The sequence below is a fragment of the Equus quagga genome, chromosome 3, assembly GCF_021613505.1.
Source record: "Equus quagga isolate Etosha38 chromosome 3, UCLA_HA_Equagga_1.0, whole genome shotgun sequence".
NCBI classification, from domain to species: Eukaryota; Metazoa; Chordata; class Mammalia; order Perissodactyla; family Equidae; genus Equus; species Equus quagga.
Window position 1 is genome coordinate 25,032,659 of NC_060269.1, and position 10,971 is coordinate 25,043,629.

Consider the following 10,971-nt stretch of genomic DNA (forward strand, 5'->3'; position numbering starts at 1 on the left):
ATTGGCACAGAGGTTAGCTCGGGGCTAATCTTCCTCAAGCCAAAAAAGAGGCAAATTCTCTAGCGGATGTTAGCTCAGGACTACTCTTCCTCAGGAAAAAAAAAAAAGACAAAGACAGCCTAAGGCTTGATCTAAGATCTGGCAGTCCGAGTCACTAGGCCATGATTTAAACAGGATATTTTTAAGGTGCAGTGGACATATCTCACGTGCATAACTGGGAAAGAAAAGGGAAGGCATGAAAAAGAGAGACCATCTTTTTATGGCAGTCTCTAGTGTAAGACATTTGTGGGAAATTGACATATTGTGAATTGCGTAAATGGTACGGAGACTCTCTCACCTTTTCTGAACTACTGAGGCACAGTTTGGTAAGAACAGAAGGCATAGAACTTTGGGGATGATTGTGCTGAGAGAAACATATTATTTATTGGTTTTTCCTTATAGCAACCCTGCCAGTAATTCCCTGAACTAAAGTGTAGGACAACCTAGTCTTTTCACGTAATTGAGAAAACAAAATGAAATGGCACTATTTTTTTCTTTAAAGACTGACCCTGAGCTAACATCTGTTGCCAATCTTTTTATTTCTCCTTTATCTTTTCCCCAAAGCCCCCCAGTACATGGTTGTATATTCCAGGTGTAAGTCCTTCTGGTTGTGGCATGTGGGATGCCACCTCATCATGACTTGATGAGTGGTGCCATGTCCATGTGCAGGATCCAAACCACTGAAACCCTGGGCCACCGAAGCAGAATGTTCAAACTTAACCATGAGGCCAGGCCCAAAATGGCATTATTTGAGGCTTGAATTATAAATAATTTCATTTTTAGTAGTTGCTTCAATTTTTCTGGCCAAAGGATTGGTGACTAAGACAGAAGATAAAAGGTGAATATTATTTCACATTGCATTATTGGGCTGGCCGTTAGAATGTCCTTTGAATTGCTAAATGACTAGCAACGTCAAAGCTGCAATGCAGAGAACAAAGAAGACATTACAACAAGCAATCCATCAATCAAAGTGTGTAGGAACCCTGATCTACCAGTTACAAGGTGAGTGATCTTTGGGAATTTGCATAATTTAACTAAACTTCACCTTTCTTCTCTGTAAAATGTAGTTCTTAATACCTTCTGTACATAGTTGCTATAAAGTGTAAATTAGATAAGTGTGGGAAATGTTGGTGCTTTGTTCATAATGTTTAGACTTTTCTCAATATTTATCAAGACCCTATGTTCCAAGAACCAGACATAACAGCAGTAAACAAAATAGTCAAAGTCCCTGCCTTTGAGGAGCTTTTGTTTCATTGGGGGGCATAAAAATAAACAATTAAGGGGCTGGCCCCGTGGCCGAGTGGTTAAGTTCGCGCGCTCCGCTGCAGGCGGCCCAGTGTTTCGTTGGTTCGAATCCTGGGCGCGGACATGGCACTGCTCATCAAACCACGCTGAGGCAGTGTCCCACATACCACAACTAGAAGAACCCACAACGAAGAATATACAACTATGTACCGGGGGGCTTTGGGTAGAAAAAGGAAATAATAAAATCTTAAAAAAAAAAATAAATAAACAATTAAATGTGCAATAAACTCAATGACAAGAAGTATAACGGACAAAAATAAAGCAGGGTAAGGGGAATGGGCACATTTGTCTCCAGAACTGTGTGTGTTTGTGGGTGGTTGATTCTATTTTCTGTGGGGTGGTGAGGGAACATTTTACTGATGAAGTGTTATTTGATGAGGTGTAAAAAACCCAAAGAGAGGAGAGTGAATAGCATATTCAATAAACAACAAAGAGGCCATGTACCTGGGACATGGAGAGCAAATGGAGAAAACGTGCGGGCAGAGTCACTGAGGGATTAGAAGCTATGTGGCCTTGTAGGCCACTCTCAGGAACTTGGTTTCACTCTGAGTGCTAGGGGCAGCCACTGGAAGGCTTTGAGTAAAGGAAGGCATCATCTGATACACATTTGAAGAGGATCGCTCTTGCAGCTCTACTGAGAATAGGCTGAAGAAAAGAAGAAAGGGCACACACACTCGCCAAGTGTTGGCTGTCATTATTGTATCACCATCACCATTTAAAAATACTATACAGTCAACACACATTTCTTTTGTGTAAAGTAAACTAAGTTGAGTGACAATATAAAAAGCTTTCTTATGAAGAGCAAAGTTAGTTTTATTTGTTCATTTGGCAGATTTCCCCTGTTTGTTCATAATTTTTCTTGTAATAAAATTTCTACTTTTAGTAACAGCTATAGTAACAGCAGCCAAAAACTGTGATGGAAGTGGTAACAACATTTCTGTTTAATTTTTCATAATCTACTGTCAATGTTTCTGCAGATTTCCTATTTGTTTTGGCAAATGAGCTAGACAAAAAGAGATTTTATCAATTCATACTTCTAATTTCACCTATTGTGAACCACCAAAAATGGTACCGCCCTCTTGTTTTCTCTTTGCCGTTATCTATATCCTTACAATGCAATTTTTTATATCTCTTTTTCAGGCCACTGGGATTTTACAAAGACATCAGAGATTTTACATGTAGCAACAATGAATTCTATTCTGTCAAAATATATAGCTCTCTATTTGTATTATTATGAATGTTTAAGATTTTAGACCTACAACATGTAATTTAGGTCCACTGGCAACAGTGAAAATATATGTACCAGTATTTGTATTCTTATTTAGCCAAAGATCAATAAATGCTCAATGGTATTTCTATACAGATGTAGTCTTAATCTGTGGCTTTCTAAAGACCATCTCCTGAGTATCTTCAGCACAGAATCAATATTCATGTCTGTGCTCATGCTGGCCGATTTATGTTTTGATACAGGTTACACCTCTGCATCTTAAACGCAACCCATAAACAAGTAACCATCAATCAATGTTCTAGTAGTATTGGGAAAGCTGGTGTTTAATTACTAATAAAAAGCCAGGTGGAAGCAAAAGTGATTTGGTCTTTATTGTTATATTTGTATATCCAAATATTAAAGAAATAGACTCAAAGTCTATTTGATTTACTCACTTCCAGGTGAGTGAATGCTTGGGATGCTAACATTCTTTGATAAAATGCTGTAGAAATTTCTGATGTGAAAGCAGCCAATATGGTTTTGATATTAAAGAATACTTCACGCATTAGATTCCTCCTGGGATGCAATTGCACAACACGAAGTGTGCATTGTTTTTGTGACTTTGCATGAATTTGCCCACTACATGTGCTTGATTCTTTCAATATTTTTATGTAAAATTTACAGTATGTGTGAACTAATTAAAAAAAGTTTGGGAACATGAATAGAACCCAGTAAAGAAATCAGAGAGTTTTGTTCTTTTCCCTTCCCTCCTTTCCTCCCTTTATCCTTCTCCCCCTCTCTTTCTCTTTTTCTTTCTTTTTTTCCATCCATCCATCCTTCCTTCCTTCCTTCTTTCTTTCCATCCTTTCTTTCTTTCTTTCATGAGAAGGCATGATATGTTACATAGTTCTGTATAATAAGCATGAGAGACAAGAATATAAAGGGAAATTATAGATAAAACCTTTATAATTAGAGTTGTTTTCAGTCCCAAATTTTGTATGATAAAAGTGGCTTTACATCAGTGGATCAAACATAGAGGGTATCATCACCCGGGAGCAACCATGATGAAACAAACCAACAAGTAAACACACCTGGGTTATCTTATTAAAGGCCTGGCAATGCGTCTCAGGACGCCATGCTTCAAGTCTGGTGCACTATCCTACTGGACGAGTTGCCGGGTCCCCAGTAATGAGAATTTGATCGCAGAAATCCAGGGTGTATAGCAGAGCTGCACCTCTGTTTTAGTCAGTCTGGACTGCTATAACAAAACACCATAGACTGGGTGGCTTAAACAACATACATTTAATTTATTTTCTCACAGTTTTGGAGGCTGGAAGTCTAAGCTCAGAGTTCCAGCATGGTTTGGTTTACAGACAGCTACCTTCTTGCTGGGTGCTCACATGGCCTTTCCCAGGTGCTTGCGAGTGGAGAGAGAGCACAAGCTCTCTGGAGTCTCTTCTTCTTAGGACACTCATCTCATCATAAGGATTTCACCCTCATGACTTCATCTAAACTTAATTACTTTGGAACGGCTCTACCTCCAAATCCCATCACATTGGGGGTTATGGCTTCAACACATCAATTTGGAGGGAAGAGAAACATTCAGTCGATAGCATTCTCTAAAAATTCCCTGTGATTCACTTTTTATTCCCCTGAAATCTGCAGATATGCACATGTGTAGGTCTATTACATAAGGAAAATCAAGTAGAAATAACTGAATCCTAATTAGTAGCTAAAGATACTGCAACTTTAAACAGAGGTTCTTAGCCAGTCAGTTTCATTTCTCCTTCCCTGGGATACACAGAAAAGAGAAATCAGACATCAAAAGACAAATAGTTGAAAGAAAAGAACAAGATCCTTTAATAAGTACTAACCAGGGTTTTGCTATTTAAGTAAACAAATTAAAGGGCTCTCACAAAGAATATAAGACAAGGAAAAGGAGAAAAGATCTGGAAAATGCCTGCCTTCTAAAGTAGACAACCTCTGGTTGGTGATATTCTTCTAAAACTTAATAGACTTTCAGGTACAGCTGCTGTTCATTTTATGAGTACAACTGATTAGAGTGAATGGAGTTAACTAAAGTCTCCTATAAGAGTAAAGCACCATTTAATTCCAATTAGCTTTAAGTATCTAATGTTATTTAAGAATTAAAATGTTTATTGGAATATGAAATTATCCAAATGCCTGGGTAATTTGCTTATATGTATATGTCTATGACCAATTCATATCATTTAAGTAACATGAGGTTTCTTTTCATCAGGGCATTGAATCCAACCAGTCTTGCTACTTAACAAAAATATAGACAGAAATTCTATGGAAACAAATCCCCTTCAAGAGAGCATCTCCGACTTCTTCAAAATTGTATACTAAACATAAGCTTTTATGTTCCTTCTTCCTTCCTTAAACAGAATTTGGCTAAAATAACAAAAGGAAAGAGTGAGAAACCCATAAAAGCAATGGAAATAGGAAAGCTTATTGCCAACAGCTCATCTTTAAAATGGCAAACTTCTCTCGACTGAATTGGAATTCATCTGATGAGTCTCAAACTCCACTGGCACAGGGGAGGATGAGTGTAGCCATGGGGGTTCTTCTTCCCAAAAGATCCTCAGAAAATAGGCGTTTGTAGATGGCAAGGACTGAGAATAGGAGAAAGGCAGGGGTGAAAGTTAGTAATTAATTGAATGAATATGGAAGCTTTTGACCCAGGATTCCCTCTAAGACTTCATCCTCTAGCCCCAGGAGGAACTCCCATGAAATGTTCTATAAATAGAACTCCTCTGCATCTTCTTACTCTGTTTGTTGGCACAAGACAGAAACAAGAAAAGGCTGCTTTGACCCTTATCAGTAAATATGGTAGAAAATATACAAAGAGAGAGAAGGTTTAAAAATAAAATGTATTAGAGTACACAAACCCAGAATAAATCTTTCTCACTTTTCTATTTATGGGGGCTGATGGCTATTTTCTTTACAAACACTCCAATGGGAATCTCTTTAAATTCTCCAGGCCCACTTACCCTCACAGCCACAGCCAGGTCGTACACAGAGTGGAAAGATAGACGTAAAACAGACTTTTGAAACTGGGTAGAAATATTATACTTGCAACGAAGAAAGCCAATGCCTTCTTTATGTCTATAGGACTAGTTTAAAATCATCAGTCATTTGAAAATAACAAGTGAACAGAAAAATAATGTGAAAAAAATAACTGACCTGAGGAGAAGCAGAGATAAAACAGAAAGAAAAGATAACTTGGATTATTTCCTCAAGACAGTCTGCAGAGATATTATGGTAATATTGCAATGCGAAGGAAGGTCAGCCACCAAGAAAACAGAATACTAAGAGAACAAGCCGCATTCTTGAAATATGCAAGCATGATTGTTGTATACAGAGTGGGATAATTGAACATGGAGAATAGTTATATCTGGTTATATATTCTCATTTGGTGGGAGTTATAAATATTAGTTATTCTAAATTTATGTAAGAAAGAAATACTTAAATGTTATCATTTGAAAATTAAAATTAGTTGCTGGAAGAATATAAATAATATTTAATTCCTTTACATTAGTAGCAGAAAATATCATGGAATTTCAATGAGTTCTGCAAAGTAAAGGAGAAAAAAGCAAAAAGTCATAAGAAAGCTTAGCAAACAAGATATATAAAATACATTAGCAGGTGGAGGCCAAATGCATCAAAATTTTAAATAGAAAAACTTACCATATGAAAAGATAGAGACTTTCACATTATTTTTTTTGTTTGCAGAAGTCTTCGGAGATATATTTACAAAAAATGTTATAGGTTTTGAACATAAAGAAAAAAACAAAGAATGCTAAATAAATAAGAATAGAAAAAAATTGGCATACTTAATCTGAGGCCAAGTTAAATATTAAATAGAAAAAATAAATTATATATTATTTATGCTGCCAGCTAGCAAGATCATATATTCATTATGCTGCAAACAATACTACATTACAACTTATTTTTTAAAAAAGTAAATAGTTGACTGAAACAATATTGTTAGGAGGAACTCCTGAGGCAGGAAGGTACAAAAAAGCCCGCATAATAAGAGCTTACACAGTACGAGCAGCAAGTTTGTCTGAAGGCCTACCACAGAGAACCATGACAAGGTGTGCAAGACACGATCAGAATGTGGACAGGCTGACAGTGAAGAATCCATTTTCAAAAAGGACCCCGTATGACTCTGAGAAGCAATGCCAGCGCTGGGCTGTGCCCACAGCAGTAGCTCCCTCAACCTCTGCCTATTTGTTTGTAGTAGGGAAATCTCTTCTCTACTTTCCCTGCCCATCACTCACTCTCCATTCAGCTTGGACCACTTAAGCTCCTGCGATTCTTGGTCAAAAGACAGTCAGGAGCCGGCCCATGGCCTAGTGGTTAAGTTCTCACACGCTGCTTCCTGGCCTAGGGTTTCTCAGTTTGGGTCCTGGGCGTGGATGTGGCATGGCTCATTGGGCCATGCTGAGGCAGCATCCCACATAGCACAACTAGAAGGACCTACAACCATGTACTGGGGGTCTTTGGGGAGAAAAAGAAGAAGAAAAAAAAAAAGATGAACTAACAGATGTTAGTTCAGGGGCCAATCTTTTTTTTTTGAGGAAGATTACGCCTGAGCTAACATCTGCTGCCAATCCTCCTCTTTTTGCTGAGGAAGACTGGCCCTGAGCTAATATCCATGCCCATCTTCCTCTACTTTATATGTGGGATGCCTACCACAGCATAGCTTGCCAAGTGGTGCCATGTCCACACCTGGGATCCAAACTGGCAAACCCTGGGCCACAGAAGTGGAATGTGGGCACCTAACCGCTGCGCCACCCAGCCGGCCCTATGGGGCCAATCTTTTAAGAAAATAAAAAATAAAAAATAAAAAATTGTCCAAAAGGACAATTCTGAAATTCAAGGTACTGGAAAATTAACAATGATGTGGCTTTTTTTGAACCCAGAGCTCATAGTAAATCTAAGCTAGTTACAGGTGAAATCTAAGTTGCAGAGTAATATTTTAATTCCATCATTAATGACCACATCTGCTCATGGTATTCACTCGGGTACCCACAGCTAGATATGTAAACATCTCCCCTCTGAATACACGCTAAACAAAACTATTGAAGATATGTAAGGTGTTTGAAAAAACACGCGCACTGAGGAACAAGAAAACTATACCTTTAATAAGTGTATATCCTTCAGTCAAGCTTATGGATTACTTATGATAATATAGCAGATGTATTTACTATAATTCCAAGTCATAATTATGTTTAGTCATTGTTTCAGCACAAAAAAAATTTTACACGCTTAGTGGGTGAGGAGTAGTATACATTATGTATTTCATACATAATTTTATTTGATTCTTATGAAGTCTTTTGAGGGAGATATTATTAGTCTAATTTTTGAGTTGAATCTTCAGGGTTTGAAACGCTAATTAAATTGCCAAGTTTTTACATCTACATTTTGGCAGAGCCTGGAGTTGAACATATTTCAGTCTGATGTCAAATATATGTTCCTAACCACCTCATTATATGGCTTTGCAAATTCTCCTGTGGAAGGAGATTTAAAGCGGCAAAGTGTTCAGCACCTCGGGGTCTTCCCCTCCAGCACGTGTCAGTACGCAGACATCACTCGGAGGCACGAAGGGTGACACAGTGAAGGCAGACAGTAGAACCGTGCGGGGAACTTTCTTCTGCTTTAAACGTCCTACTTTTTCCTTTTGCAAGAACAACGCCATTTATTTGCCAAGGGAAAAGCAACAGCTTTCAGAAGACAAATCCACCTCTTTGAGGATCATCTGAGGAAAACTTGAGAAAAAAAGACTAGTAAACATAAAGTCTGATTTTTTTCACTTATACTGTTTGCTTGTATAACATTTCCAACTGAAAAAATTTAAAGTTCTTTCTTATACACAGCAGTTCACCACCTACAGTTTTCAGGAAATAGACGCTCAACATTTAAAGTATCTGCAAAACTACAGTCCAGGATACTATTTTCTATAGTTTCTCATTGTGGCAGTTGTTGGTGTGAGGACATTAATAACAGGCGTTCTTTACCTGAAGAGGCGGCAGGCTCAGTGTTGGGACAGTTTCCTCTTTATTGTGAGGGATTCAGTGTGCTTATTTTTCTGAGAAGCGACACTTAATTATTTCTAAATTGAGATGAGATTTTTGGGGGGGACTTATCTATAATGAAATTCCTCTTGTAGTCAAATGGAATGCAATTCCATAAATGTTTAGAGAATGGCAAAAAAAACCAATTAAAATTCCCTTTGAATGAAAAATTGAACTTGCACTCTCATGAAACTGTTGAAAATAAACCTATTAATAGAATAAGACTTTAGTTTCGTGACAAGCTTTCTTCCCTTTCAGACTGAATAGAATTAGGCTAACTTACAATATTATGGGCATGTTGATTAAGTTGGATTAAAAGAGGTAAAATAAAAATTGCCAGCAAATATTTTTCTTAGATAAGGACTGATATTAATCTTTACCATTAATCATGAGATTTTGCCTTGTATTAGTTTTGATAGGAATAGCAGTAAAACCAAGCAACCGTGGGTCTAACAATTAGTGATCTTAAATAGTCTCTTCATTCTGGTAGTTGTGTTACACAGGGAATGCAATGAATCTGGATTGTGCCTCTGCCGTGTGTCCTAGGAATTCTTTCTATTTCCCAAAATAATGTAAGATAAAGCATAACCTTTTGTGAGTGGAGCTGTCAAAAATTGCATTTAGGAAAGATTTTGTTAATGCCTTCATTATTCTTGGAGCCTATATCACAAGATACATAATCATCGTCTAAACCGCCTTATTCTTTCTCTAGATAGAATGATGTAGGGAAGATAAGAAGAAATCATGCTTGACTCTGGTTAGTGGCGTGATGAGAGAGCTTTTTAAAATATTTACTTTATCCATTTTTAATTTGTCAGCATGTCAATTTCCTTCTAAATTAAGCAATTGAAGTCCTAATAGAATATATATTCTATGACATACAGTAGCAAGTTAAGAGAAGCATAAGTGCTTAGTTTTAATTATATAATAGAAAAAAGCTAATATGACTCATTCTTTTCCTGAGTTGATTTTATCACACTGTTTTTAAAATTATGTAGCAAAGCAATGAATAAGTGCTTTGTGGGAAGATAATAGTAATTTATCCCTAAATTAAGGTTGAAAAAGTAAACATCTACAAGAAAAGCGTGCAGACTTGCAAAGAAAATCTTCTCAAGAAATAAATACTAATAAATATTTCTGCTACTATTCAATGTAATTTCCAACATTTTTAAGGGGTTTTATGTCATATTCGGTGTGATTCTGTACTCTACTATACCCACACAAAGCATACACACTCACACTGATACAAAGTACAATTTTAAACATGTAATACATATATTTATCCATTTTCAATGTTAAGATTATTTAAACTAAAATTATTATTGCATTATGTTTATATTCATGTATAGGAAAAGTAAAAGTATAATTTTTCTGGGCTGTGGATTTATTTATTTGCATGTGGTTTGTTAAAATGGAAGTGCAAAACAAAGGTAAACCTTCAACATGCAATTTAGGCTTTCTTTAAGACCACTCTTAATAAAGATTGGAAATCCTTAGCGTGTGCTGTAGTTGGAAGTGTGGTGGAGCAGATCAAGTTTTAGTTTTGAAATCTTGTCTTAGTTTTAAATTAATCTTTGCCTCCAAATTCTTTTGTGACCCAGGGTAACTTGCTTAGCCTCTTTAAGCCTTATTTTCTACACCTATAAGATATGAGAGCCTAGAGTAGGTTCCTTGTAATATTTTTCTCATGTTTTCAAGTTCATTTAAACTAACATGGATGATGATGATGATAAAAATGATAATGGTTATAATTTTTAAAGTACTTGTTCTGTGTCAGGCATTATCTAAGAATTTGCATGTCTGGCTTAATTTAAGGCTTATGTCAACTTGATGAAATGCCTAATATTATTACCTCCATCTCACAGCTCAGGAAACTAAGGATTGATGAGGTCTAAAGTTACATGGTAACGAGTGAACCAAAAAGCAATGATTGATAAAGGCTGATTCTTTTCAAAATTTCTTCTAACTTTGTCAATCCTTATGCTCTAAAATATAAAATATGCATGAATACACATTCATGATGTGCATTTTGTCATATAAACAAATACACACATGTAAATTATATCCGTAGTAAATTTTAATGAGATTATTGAGCCTAACAGCAATTATTATTTTCACAACTCCAAAAGTTAAATTTTTAAATATTATGTATTTTCAAAAATTTTTTCTATTTACAGAGAGAAACTCAAAAGGATTGACCATGGATAGTAAATAAAGTCACCTCATTTTATTTCATTACTTTCAGTAACGTGATTTAAGACATTTTCTGACCTTTGAGCTAAGCTATGAAATATTGCATTTTTAAAATAATAGGAC